The sequence below is a fragment of the Dipodomys spectabilis genome, unplaced genomic scaffold (assembly GCF_019054845.1).
Source record: "Dipodomys spectabilis isolate Male_0828 unplaced genomic scaffold, ASM1905484v1 ptg000273l, whole genome shotgun sequence".
NCBI lineage: Eukaryota > Metazoa > Chordata > Mammalia > Rodentia > Heteromyidae > Dipodomys > Dipodomys spectabilis.
In genome coordinates, this window is record NW_024870950.1 from 5941506 (window position 1) to 5955969 (window position 14464).

Consider the following 14464-nt stretch of genomic DNA (forward strand, 5'->3'; position numbering starts at 1 on the left):
TATTGAAAAAGAATACTGCAGAGGACTTCTAGGAAATCTCTGAGAGGCAGTGCACCGCTCTTTGTTCCTTTTCTTCTTCCCAGTTGCTTGCAATGCTGAGCTAAAGCTGCAGCATCCATGTGACACATGAGGGGATGCCCGCGGAGATGGAAGGACTCCATGTCCTTCATGGTGTGGAACCACCATGCTCACTCTGGACAGAGGGCAGTGTCCATCCTGTTTGAGTCACTTGTATTTTCATTTTCCTGTTGTAGAATTTAATGGGAGTGCGCAACATTTGTGTTCCTCTCAGAGTAAAATTCTCTACAACTTATGGCCCCATTTCTAGCACCTCCACTGGTAGTTGGTATGTCGTAGACATACGGACCAGCTCTTTGGCCTCTACAGGTATTTTTGTCAAATACCTTTCCCTTCTGTCCACATCCCCTCCAGCATCTGTTGTTATTAGAGTTCTTGATTACAGCCATTCTAACTGGGGTGAGGTGGTATCTCAATGTTGTTTTGATTTGTATTTCATTTATGGCTAGAGAGGTTGAACATTTCTTCATGTGTCTATTGGCCATCCTTCTTTCCTCTTCAGAGAAGTTACTCTTTAAGTCTTTAGCCCACTTATTTATTGGGCAGTTGTTTCTTTGAAGATTTGTTGTTGACAGAAGGGAACCTTACTGCATTGTTGGTGGGAGTGTAAACTTGTTCAACCACTTTGGAAAGCAGCATGGAGGTTCCTCAAAAGACTCCACATAGAGCTCACCTATGACCCAGAAATCCCACTTTTGGGCATTTACCCAAATGATCACAAACAAGACCACACTAAAGCTACCAGCACGTCTTATTTACCATATCTAAGATATGGAACCAACCCAGATGCCCCTCAGTAGATGAATGGATCAAGAAAATGTGGTATATATATACACAATGGAATTCTATGCCTCCATCAGAAAGAATGACATTGCCCCATTTGTTAGGAAATGGAAAGACTTGGAAAAAATTATATTAAGTGAAGTAAGCCAGACCCAAAGAAACATAGGTCCCATGGTTTTCCTTATTGGCAATAACTAGTATATGTCTGAGTCAAGCAGAAAAGGTCAGATAAGTTGATGTTAGGGAAATGAACCCTAAGATACGTATTCAAATGTTTTTTTCTTTCATGCTATTGTTTCTAACATATTTATAAGATGATTTCTTTGTTGCTTTGAATGTCCCTCCCCCACAGTATAACCCCTGCTTTCACTGTATTTGATGTTGGTATAATTTGTGGAGGGGAAGGGAAAAAAAAAACAAATCGTTTAAATAGGGATTCAGGTGGACCCATTGCAACAATGAGATGTACAAGTCGTTATGTAGAAAACAAACTTTACAACTTTGGTGTGGGGGGTTGGGTGGGGGGGACAGGGGGGTGGAAAGGGATGGGAAGGGGAAACAAAGGAGGAGGCAACAATGCTTGATAAGAAATGTACTCATTATCTTGCCCATGTAATTGTAACCTCTCTGTACAGTATGTTCACAATAAAAAAAACACCTTTCCCTTTCTTTGACTTGATTCCCTCCCAATCCATCAGTTAAGTTCTTTGTTTTCACTTTCTCCTTCTCCCCTTGCTGCATGGAGGAGGAGGTACCAGGACAAGGAAGAGAGTACCTACTCACTCTACCTACTCACTCTACCTACTGCTACTACTACCGTTATCATTTCTTCTTGTCATCTAGAAAAATTTCCTTTTTAAAAAAATTACATGCTCCATCAAATCTTTGTTACCATGAACATCAAATGACATGTAGAAAATTGTCCCACTGGCTTGCTCTATATCTTTATGAGAGATTCTTGTTGTCTGTCAAAATCGCATACCTTCATGCCCCAACTCAATTCTGTCATCATCTCTACAAATACATGTGATAGTAGTATGTGCATGGCAGCTTCTTCTAACCCAACCAGCTGCATTTATTATGTGCGTCAGTGATTTGCTTTTATTCCTCTGCAGTAAGGTAGTGGTGGTCTACACCGGTAAAAGAACAAAAATACAAATGCCTTCTTGAAATAAGATTTCCAGAAAAGTTGTAAATCTTTAGATATCTCCATACAATAGTTTCAGTTTTTCATAACTTAGGCACTTTGGAGAATACTGGACAGTTGCTTTATAGAATGACCTGCAACTTGGATTTGCCTCATACTTACTGAGGCTATGCATTTTGGACAAGTGTATCATATACCTTCTTAGTGAATCATATTAGGGGATATATATTTATATATAATATCAAGATGTCTTAACCCTGATAATGTTAACTTTGGATTACTTGCTTATGCTGGTTTCTACTGCTACTGGGTTTATCTATTAGAAAGTTACTATTTTCCCTAATACAATAAATAAATATATAGAGTGGGGAAATACTTTGAGAGTATACAAGTATTATTTTGACCTGATCTTGCTGGCAATAATTATGACTATGCTATTCAATAAGGATTTTCTAGTTCTTGTGTTCTGTCTATATTTATTCACCAGAATTCCTCTGGAAGGAAGAATTATTCCTATTTGTTTATATCAGCATGCGTTTCTGGATATCTTTTATCTTATTGTTTATAATCTAATGCTTCATTTACCTTGTTACCCAGCTGTTCCACTATTGGCCATTGGGAGTTATTTGTCACTAGGTCCTGTCCTCATCCTCTCTTGAGCACATCCTTAATTTCTGGCCCCATGACCTGCTCTAGGATCATCTTACATTTTTCTGCCTTAGTCACTTTTTCATGGACCGAGGGACCACATTTTGACTCAAGTCATATGACCCATGAGCAAGTTAACTTTTTGTCTCAATTACTTCACTTGGAAATAACTGTAATAATAGTACCTACCTTACAGAATTGTTAAGTGAGTTAAATAAAGAACATGTACACATATGGCATAACATATATATCTCTATCTCTGTCTCTGTCTGTCTGTCTGTCTTTAACGGGCTTTTCTTCTTTGACTTTTGTAGGGTGGATGCCTTTTTCTCTGTTGACCTCAGCTGTATTCTGCCTGGTACTATGCCACAAGACTCTTGAGAAAGGATTGTCCAAATCCCCTTTTCTTCTTCCCTTATCTTATCCCCTCTTTACTCTCTCTCAGGTTTTACAGGGTTCCTGGAATAAGTCATGTGGAGGGTGATAGTTCTCCTAGGTGCCTGTTCCAGCACAGTAAGGGTTAAATACTTTGTGATAACTTCAGCACCGAACTGCCAAGTCTCTTAGGTTCAGCTCAGCAATCAAACTGCATAACCTAATAGAGCCCCTGGTGCTACGGGAAACACAAGACACTGATTTATATTTTAATATCAGTAATTTCCACAAGAGCAACATTTCTGAGTGTCATTTTACAATTTCTGTCAAATGCCAGCTCAGTTTTTCTTAATTCTGTTTATTGTGTCTGAATTTGCAACCTCATCGGCAATGCAGATTCTTGGCTCCCAAGGGAGAACATTTCCATCTTTCTCTGCAAGGGGAGAGACAGGGATAGAGGGCAGAAATGGATCTATAAAATAATTGGAAATGTAAATATAGGACTGTCTATTAGGAAGTGGTTATGAAGTACTTTTAGTTAAAGAGGCAGTCCGGAATAAGATGCAAAAATAAATAATAAGGAAAGAAAGAAGAAAAGCAAGCAAGTAAGTTTGGGGATCCAAACTGGAATCTTTCCATCTAGCAGCAAGAACTTGTGTACACTTCAAAAAATAGAGAAGAGGCACTGGTCTGGTCTGGGGATATTTGGCCACATTTACTGTAAGATTGTTGCCTGTGGTCATTAGCACTCTAGCAGGTTGTAAAGTGTTCTGGGATCCTGAAGGATCAAAGATGCACAGCTACATAAATGCCAGATGTTGCCATTAGGAAGAAGGAGCCTGGTTCTCTCCTGTACTCTTTGAACATCTAATAAAAGAACAAAGCTGGTGCTGTTGGCCCAGACCACATCGAGTCGGCATGTTTGGGAAGGGTGGGAGTGCTTCCTGGGGCTGCCGGCTGCAGATGTACACCCTTGCATTCCCAGTGTTGTTCACTAGCACCTTATAGGCCTGAAGCTCAAATTTCTGCATTGGACCATTTCTGGACAGTTTGTGTGCAACCTCCCCCAAGAGTTCAATGTCACCCTCTTCTCTGAGTGCTAAGAGTTCTGGTTGGAAAGGATGTCATAGAAAGGCAGCCAAGAGTCAGAAGCCAGGTGCTGGCAACTCTCAGGGTACTTCATGAATGGGGATGTTGTTCTTCATAATCTTCCTTTTCTCCAAAGCCACAGCTCCTGTAGGTCATCTCAAATCCTGAGCCACTTAAAAAAAAAAATCTCTGGCCAGTATTAGGATCTCATGCATTTCACCAGCATCCTTCAGTTTCATACACTCTAAATCCAACATCATGTCTCATTGCCAAACCTCTGGCAGAAGCCGTGTTGAGTTTCTCAGTGGAGCTATCGACCACATTGACTGAAGCCGCAGCAACGTGTTTCTCCCCATCCAAAAGGGTAAAAATAACAGGAACAAGTTGTCGGAAATGAAATTTCAATTCATCCACGCCCTTTCTACACTTCTGCTGCGACTCCCAAGCAGGGATCGATAGTGTTTAGACAGCCAAGGAGATTTTTTCCCCCTCTTAAAGCACCAGATCAATAGTAAAAAAAAAATCCTCCAGCCCTCTGTATGTGTTGTAGTAAATGTGAACAAATCAGAGGCCTTCGGCTAAACGGATTGACTGAAGGCGGCAGCAGTCCGGCGCTTTGTAACTAAGAGTGCATCAACCGCACAAGTGGCATCGAGGGAGGAAACCCCAGTGCTCCCAGGGTTCCAATAACAAGGAGGCTTCAAAGGGAATTTCTGTCCCCAAAATGAATGGAAGAAATGAAAAGATTCCTGTGCACTGCAGCATTTGGGCGTGACTTCTTTAAGAATTAGGAACCCCTTACAAGGATCACTGACCAGCAAGGAAGTGCATTTGGTAGGGAGATAGCTTAGTTAGTGGGTACCACACACTTCCTCTCTATTTTGTCTTCTGCCCTTGTACTTAGGTATGTATTTAAAGTTCCTGGTTCTCTATATCATTTTCTCATTGCCCTACAAGTTTTCTTTGCATAATTCTGTCTATCTTTTGAGCCCTGCATGTCTAGATTACCTGTCATTACTTCAGTGCACATCATTTCCTTATTTACCACTGATGTTCTCTGAGGCCTGTTTTGTTTCCTCCTCTTAATCTTATTATTCATGTGTGAGAGCAATTGGGTCAAAGCTCAATTCTGATTTTCCTCAAATGACTTACCCACGTGCAGACTTTTGTTCCCATTAGGAAATTTTCTGTATTATATTGTGTCCCTTTCTCCCCTCCCCCCCCCCCCGCCCCGGCCCCATCAGTGATAAACAACAGTGTGTAAATACTCATGCAAGTCAGATTGATTTTCAAAATTGGTTTTTTTCATTTCAAGAGTCATACAAGTAATGGATTAGATCCCTAATTATGTAACAAGAAACTGAAGAACTTCTGAGGTGAACTGCCACAAACACTAATTTCACTTGAAAAACCCAATCCAGGGATACAGTAGATGATCATATAGCTGGTCTTCCTTTGTGAGATTCGAAAGGAAATCTTCAAGTTGTACAATGTCAAAGTGAACTGCCATGAGCAGTCTTCACTATAATAGACTTGGCCCTCCCTCCCTCTCTCCTTTTCCTTTCCTTTCCTTTCTCCTTACCTTTCTTTTCATTTTCTTTTCCTCTTTCCCTCCCTTTCTTCCTCCATCCTTCCCTTTCTCCCTTCTTCCCTCTTCTCTTCCTCCATGCTTGGATTTGAACTCAAAGCTTTACATTTGCTAGGCAGATATTCTACTTCTGAGACATGTCTCTAACCTTTTTTGCTCTGGTTTATTTTTGAGATAGGGTCTTGTGGTTTTTGCCTGAATGTGTGCCTATTTTTTTTCAAAAACAAACACCACCACCGCCCACAACAACAATAACAACAAACACATGGATTATTTTGCCCAGACTGGCCTGAAACCTCAATATTCTCAACCTTAGTCTCCCATTGGGCTAGGAGGACAGGTGCATGCAACCATACCCAGGGTGAGAAGGGGTCTCACATGTATGCATGGGCTGACCTCAAACGGATCCACCTGATCTTGCTTTCCCAAGTAGCTAGGATTACAAGTGTGAGCCAATAAAACAAACCACTGGCTAAATCTAGTGTAGAAGCATAAAGCTAGCATGTCATGCATTAGTTTTGGTAGTCTTTAATAGTACATTTAAGTACATGTTTATAATCATAGATAAGTGATCCTTACCATTTGTGCTACAGACTTCTAGAAGCTTGTCTTGGAGTCACATCTTGTTAAGCCCATACATCAAACTAGACTTGCTCTTATGGCACCGGTATATCTCCAAAGTATGCCAGGAGAACAGAGATGCATTTCAGTTTCTTCAAAAGACAATATGTTACATGATATCAGGGCCGGTGTTTCTCAATGATTATTCCCAACAATGAAAAGAAGAGAAATAGAAGCCAGGCATGGTGGTATACAACTGTAATCGCAGCTTTGGGGAGGCTTAGTCAGGTTTGAGGCCAGCTTGGGCTGTGCCCAAAACTAAACAAAACAACGCAAAGCAAAGCAAAACAAACAGCAGCAACAGAAAGTGAGAGAGGAGAGAGAGAGAGAGAGAGAGAGAGAGAGAGAGAGAGAAACATTAACTTACTGAGTAATTCATAAATGCTGAGCACTCAGTATACATTAGGTGAAGGAGAAATGGACAGGTACAACTATAGCTATGAGCATGCCAGCATTATAAAATAACCCATATAAGAGGCACATAGCCTCTCATAGTTATAAGCTCTAGAGAGCTTATAACTGGTAGCTTCTTCCTTTGTGTGTGCCAGTCTTGGGGCTTGGATTCAGGGCCAGGGTGCTGTCCCTGAGCTTTTTGCTCAAGGCTAGTACTCTATTATTTTGAGCCACAGTGCCACTTTCTAGGCTCTTCCTCTGCAATGGCTCGTCCTATTGGGATTATTTATTTATTTATAATCTTTAAGTAGTTGTACAGAGAGGTTTCATTTCAATGAAATCAATGCATCCTAATCAATGCCAGTCATTTCACAACCCTCCCAAGCCCACCCCTGCCCTCAAGTTTCCTAGTTCCATTTACACACACACACGCACACACACACACACACACACACACACACACACACATTGAGTATTATGACTGCATTCGTCCACCCTTCTTCTCTACTCTATCCTCCTTCCTCTTACATCTCCTTGGCAGCACAAATTCTAGCTTCTTGGTATTCATTTCATTAAACTGTTAGTTGTTAAAGGAATTAGAATCCTCTCCTGCCTGTATCCTACTTTAGTTGGTATGTTTGTGCATAAATGCATATGACCCTGATGCCTATTAGGATTGTAGAAGTTTAAATTTGAGTATGGGATATAATCACGTGGTTCTAAATGTAAAACTAGCTGGCTTTCCAACTGCCCCTTACAACATTCAATCTCTTCTTTCCCTTCTGTCCATGTCCCTGAGATGAGCCCTTGCATTGTACTGACATGTTCTCTTACCCTTTGGCTTGTAGGTGGTTTTGCCAGAGCAGAACATCATCAGGAGCTCACAGGGAGAAAGAATTGTGCAGTATTTGCATGCATGCCCTCAGCTTTTGCACTGGAAGGTCTCCAGGAATGTCTGAGACTCCATCTCTTAGGGTCTTTTCTTTGTACAGCTACTTTCTTACCCATTTCAACTCCCTTCTCTGACCCCTATCCCTGCAAATGGTCAAGGCTACCCCGGACACTGTAGGACACTGTGTAGTTTCCTCACATCATGCTCATACTTTGTAAGATATCTACAAATTACTTGGCCTCAGTAGTTAATTGTGATCTCCTGGCAGAAAGTCTCATTTGCAATTGTATTCTTTTCTTAGGGCTGCACTAACAAAATAGCACAAACTTAAGTGGGTTAAAACAATAGAAATTTATTGTATTGCCGTTCTGCATACTAGAAGTCTTAGATCGAACTGGCAACAGAGTTGGCGAGAGTTGGATCTTTGGAGAGTCGTGAGAGAGCATCTGTCTCAGGATTCTCTACAGGTTCTGATGGTTTGCTGGTAATATTTGGTATTGCTTAGCTTGTAGAATCATCATTCCTACCTGTGCTTTCATTCTTACATGGCACTCTCTCTGTGTGTGCATGTCTATCTCCAGATTTCCTTTTTAGAAGGACACATGTCATGTATGATTAGAAGCCTACATTAACCCAGTATGACCTCGTCTTAACTGCTGCTGATATAACCCTACTTCCAAGTAAGATCACACTTTGAAGGACTTGGGGATTAGGACTTCCATATATGAATTTGGCGGGGGAACATATTTTAGCTCATCTATTCTAAAATAACAAAATCTTTCCTGATCTCTATCTCTGCTCTCCCATTTTCCTGCCTCTCGCCAACTGTCTTCATGAATAACTTGTTTACATTTGCGGTTGATATTTCCTCTACCAAACCCACTCACAACCTCCCCCTAGCAATAGATAGCACCTGTGGTCAAGATCTTAACTTTTCCATCAGATCTGATAGAGCTACATATCTGAAGTCACTTTGGTCCAATTAGCCTGACATCTGTGTGCGGGAGATAGGGGAATCAGAAGAAGGAAGAAGAGGAACAGCTCTAAAGAGCTAGACAGGAGTTCGAAGATGACTATTCTAAAAGAATAGCCAACTGAGCAGAGCAATGGTTAAGAAATCAATTTCTTTGCCCCTATTATAGCATGCTATTATATCAAAATATAGAAATGCATCCTATAGAAGTTCATTAAGCATGGATTAAAGGCAAACAAAGGAATTTAATATCCGAAGAGGTATTCATTAAATGAAGACTTGTGGTGGGTGTGATTTAAAACCACCATTGGGACATTGTATTTCTGAATGGCTCATTGTTTTTCAACCAGTAGGTAGGCTAATCTAATCTACAGATTAGGCCTACTCTAGTGGGCACCAAAAAGTGTTTGCAGTCAAGGTTGGGTTAAATTTGAAATATTCATCAAGAACTGCTTGCAACTTTTTGGTCTAAGCAATTTCTGTTTGACTTGGATCGGTCTTGTACTCTCCAGTATTATATATTATCATCAGTATCATTACAATCTTCCTTTGTCACCCAAGAGTCAAGATGAAAGGAAGCTGGCAGGGGAAGAGTGGTGGTAGACAAGTAGGCTACTCATATCAATTGGTTTGTATTTTGTGATCTTTTTTCCTTGTACCTGTTCCCAGTGATCGCGTCGTAGAAGGGAAGGGAGTGAGGTGGGTACATATGGGTGCTGCTATTGTTATGTCGGAAAATACTTTTTGATGAACAGTCATTTCCTTCCACTGCCGGAGGGTGTTGATAATGAGCAAATTACCTTTTACTCCCTCTGGTGTGGATGTGAAATTGGCTGTTAATAGAGTTGCTAATGCTACTGGGTTAGCATGTGATTGTTCTATTTTAAGCCAATTTAAGTTATATTTGGGGAGTAGCCAATCAGACATCTTGCTAGGAATAGGGGCCCAACTGCAGCATTTAATATCGAGAAACCTGTCTAACCCACAGATGTGGCTGTGACCCAAAAGCACTGAACATGCTGTCATTAACATGAAATGTTATAATACAATGTCTTTTTTCCTTTGTAGGTACAAGAATGGTCTCATTAGGAAAATACCAAATGTTTTCATCATAGGATAGGACTCATTTCAAACCCCAATAATATAGAACGCCATCAGCCAATGATGTACTTTGTTTAATCTAACAATGGGTTAATATCGGTCATTTCATTACTGGCTTGTTATGCAGTGAAAGCTTACTAGAAAATGAAGTGTTCAGAGATTAGTTGAAAGGAGCAAAAGAGGTGAGAGATTTTACTGAGTTATATGCTCAATTGGGCTAATTAAAGGTACAGATGCATTAATGGGTTATGGGAACATCTTTGATTTCTAAAGATGCTTGCCTAGGAGGGAGTGATATATTCTAATCATATATGGCATTGAGAATCCTCAAGGGCAGAGAACACAGCTTTTTTTTTTCTCTTACATGCTCAGTGCTCCCATTTCCCCAAAGCCATCTGGTAGCTGGAGGGTGAACTGAGTGCATTACTTGGGAAAGTTTCTTGATTAAATAAGACATTCTTGAACAAAGCACTGTTGATTTGTGGTTTTGGTTTTTTATTGGCTTTTCATGTTTTAAATATAAAGCCCATTAATGACACACAGAGAAGGAAACAGGTATGGAGGATGGAAAATAAAGTTCCACTGATGTGATATAGAAAGGTACAGTGTGTGTCGATCTGGTTTGCAATAATTAGGCTTGGCAATGTTAGGGAACCTGCCACAAGATCAGCTTACAGGGTTGAAGAAATTGTGGCAATGGAAAGTGCTGGTGCTTAATAACATCCCAACCCCACCCTCTACCAAAGTAGCTGAAGGAAATCTTAGGCCCATGTCCTCTAACTTGTCATGGAAAACTCACCGCTGCTGGAGAGTCTCCCACTCCTTCAACAAACATTTGCTCAGCTTTTATAGAAAGGGTAGAATGCATGGCGACAAATGGGCTACGAAGAGGTGATTAAAAGCTTAGGCGCTCAAGAAATACTTTGTGTTGACTTTTTTCCCCCTTAAACAAACACACAAAGTACTTGCGATATAGGCTAGGCATCACTCTAGGGATGTTACGCTCATTAACTCATCAATTTTCCCAATAATATCCAGAGGCAGATATGGTGTAGTATAGGATAGCATATGCTGCATTCTATCATTGAGTAAACCAAGGCACAGGCAACTTGCCCTAGGTCAGGCAGATCAACGTGAGCTAGGATTTAAAGCTGCACCTCTGCCTCTAGAGTCCCACGCCCAGCTACGACATGCTGCCGTCCATTTAAGCTAGTCCCTAGATGGTGAGTGGGATTTAAGAAGATGGGGAAAGGGGCTGGGAAGGTGGCTCAGTGGTAGAGCGCTTGCCTTGCATGCATGAGGCCCTGGGTTCAATTCCTCAGCACCACATAAGCAAAAAGAAAAAAGCTGGAAGTAGCGCTGTGGCTCAAGTGGTAGAGCGTTAGCCTTGAGCTGAAGAGCTGAGGGACAGCGCCCAGGCCCAGAGTTCAGGCTCCACAACCGGATCCAAAAAATAAAGAAAGAAAGAAAAAGAAGATGGGGAAAAGAATAACTGATTTTAAAATGCGAGGGACAGCATTTCAGGCACAGAGACAAGCTGACCCAAAGACCCCCCCCCCCGCCCCATGAGCAACTATGAGTTAGCCCATGAGGAGAGCATGTGCTTTCCCAGTGGTCAGAGCAGCGAGATAAGATGGGAGTACATTTGGCATGTGAGTGTTAATCCTGGAGGGATGGGTTAATAAGGGGGAGCTGGTGAAGGGGCTGGGAAGGAGCCCACAGAAGGAAAAGCAGAAGGGTCTCTGCAAAGTGCAAAAGCAGAGGGATGATGTCAGGTTCCCAGCATCAGCTGCTGTAGAAAGTAAATGAGAAGAGGAAAGCAAAGCTGTCATTTGAGAGCTTAGGATGCCAAAGCAAACCTTAGTGAGTAGTGCCAACCGTAGCATGGGTAGAGCAGAGGACTGAAGTGAGAGCATAGTGGTTGAAGAGTTTCTGGAAGAGAGAGCAGCGTGAATGTGTTTAGTAAAGGGAAGAGAGAAGAGAGAGAGGGAGAGGGAAAGGCAATGAACAGGGAGGAAAAGAGATGTCGTGAAACAGAAGGGAAGTGAATACAGCGCAGGGTCAGAGGCAGATGGAGATGTGAAGTGAGCGGCTAACACAGAGGTGAGTGGAAGAGGCAGGTTCGGTGAGCACAGTAGAGGCATGGAACTTCTCCCTCGTAGACTCCTGATCTGAGCAACCCTGGAAGAAGAGCAATTTTTCTTTGTCTTCTTCCTCAGGGAATGAAGGGACTACACAAAGGCTGTAAAACAGCTTTAGTGCAGGGCCTTCATAAGATATCCTGGACTGTAAAGATTAGGAGGGCAGTCCTCAGCATCCCCAATGGAGTACCGGGCAAGAAAGAGCAGGTGCTTCATGGGTTTGTTGAATAAATGGGTCTTATTTACATTTTTATTGTGAATATTATAAAAAAAAGGATACAGCCGCGATTTTGAAACACATTGGAAATGTAGTCATAAAAAAAACTAAAATTTTATGGTCTGCAAGTCATTTTAGGAAATGTTGCAAATACACATATCCATCCTGCCCGAGGCTGTGAGGTAATAGCGCCATTATGGGATTTCTCATTGGGTCATCAGAAAACTTTCTGCCCTCATATTCCTGCTGTTTTAACGACAGATTCTGTATTTTATTAAAGGTAGGAAAAATAAATTGTTTTTGAGGCATAAGGTCTAGTTAACGGTGTTCAGAAAATGTAAAACAATTTTACCAGTGTCCCGACTACTAATTTGGATAAATGTTTATTCTCAAAATGTTCCAGCATTATCTTTCTTCTTTTAGAAAGGTCAGGCATATGCCACTAAAAATACATTTAGTGCATTTGAGAATATTTTTCAAATGATTTATTAGGGTAATGTATGGACTATTTATTTAAATATATCACTTATTTCCAGTAATGCCACAACCTCATTAGAAGTGACTTGGCTCATTGCTTAAGCAAAATGATCTAGCTATTTGGGACCTCTACTTTAAAAATAGGCTATTTTCCTCTAATAGTTTACCAGAACTTGGAATGTATTTTTAGAAAAGGACTGGAGAATGGGCAAGGTCATAGCTGTCAGCCTTAGGGAATTCCTCTAGAACCATGTCTGTTGTAGGTTCTGCTTCATTTCTCTCCCTTCCTGATTCTCCAGAGGAGAGGAATTCTCTACTTGAGGGGTGAGGGCACAGCCACTTCTCTGAGGGGATTGCAGAATCCTCCAGAGACGTACTGTAATGTATTCTTGCAGCCATCCAGCCAGCAAGGTATTGAGCCTGGGTTTAGCAGTGAAAAACTGCTTATGCTTTTGGGGACATTAGAACACTATATGAAGTATTAGAAAGTGAAAATTTAAAACTACTGAGTGAACATAATCCCCTCTCTGCAGCTGATACATTCAGATGCTTCTAACACATATATAAGTTATGAAGCAGAACGATAAAGTGAGTGTGTGATGCTCTATGGGAGCTGAAACACTGCCAGTGTTGTAGCACCTAAGCATCTTTGCTCATTCCTCTGAAACTTGGCTTTCCCTGTGGAGGTAGCCACCATTCTAAATTTTGTGTTTGTTATTTATCTGATAAAAAAAATCCCTTTATTGCATATATGGATACTTCTAAGAGAAGAGAGTGAGAAGCACACACAAACCACACTTCCTCCCCCAAATCATTTGAATTAGTATAGAAAAGGTACAAATTTCCTTATTTAGGTGCCATGTTCTATCTGATGTTAAAAAATGTTGCTGTGCTGAAAAGGTAATTTTTTATGACCTCTAGTTGGTGTGCATATGAGAAAGCTGATGGTTCATTTATTGTTTGTGGAATATTAATGCTTTCTTTCTTGAAAGTAAGTTAGCAATATAGAACAAAATTCCTAAAAGAAGGACAATTGGCTGGGCAATTCTTTGTACAGAATTTTATTCTAGTGCTCATTTTGGCAGTGTATATACTAAAATTGGAATGATACAGAGAAGATTAGTATGGCCCCTGCACAAGTATGACATGCAAATTCGTGAAGCATTCCATATTTTTGTATGTATGACCATATGAGACGAAGCTAAATGAACCCCAAGATATGGACACAAGAGGTTTTTCTTTGTTGTTGTTGTTTTTAATGCACTATGTGATTTTTTTTTTGTTTCTTTTGTATGTTCTTTCTCCAATGGTATACCCTGTTGTCACTGTATCTGGGTTAAATACCTTGCATCTTGTATATACATTTATCTAATTTGGGGAGGGGAAGGGGAATAACAAAATGTTGAAACAAGGATACAGTATGACCCATTGTAACAATGATATTCACAAGATACTATGTTGGAAATGAACTTTACAACTTTGAGGGGAGGAATGGGGGAGGTGGGGGAGGGAAAGGACGGTAGGAGAAAAACAAAGGAGGGGGTAACAATGCTCAACAAGAAATGTATTCATCACCTTACTGATGTAACTGTAACCCCTCTGTATAGCATCTTTATAAGAAAATAAAATTAAAAAAAATTATTCTAAGGGAAGGAAAGCATGAGTATTCAGAGGTATTTTTTAAAGAAATATTTAAAATGACAAAGAAGAAAACTGGAGAAATAATCTAAATATTTCAAGTTATTGGTTAAATAACAGTAGCAATTTAAAATGAAAAGATGTTAAAAACAATGACAACAAAGAAAAACCTCTTGTGTTTATGCCTTGGAGTTCATTTAGCTTAGCATCGTCCTATATGGTCATATGTACATTGCTATTGAGCTACTTTATTGATCTGCTAAGATTATCCTAGACGTATACTAATGATTGCAAATAAGGGAA

General features: G+C 40.5%; 1 non-coding gene across 1 annotated transcript; it reads left to right on the forward strand.

The window, feature by feature from the left end:
* The first annotated feature begins 13596 nt into the window (after window positions 1-13596).
* On the forward strand, window positions 13597-13699 carry LOC122126289. The gene has a single exon (XR_006150880.1). It is a non-coding gene; the product is annotated as a U6 spliceosomal RNA (small nuclear RNA).
* The last annotated feature ends 765 nt before the right edge of the window (window positions 13700-14464 follow it).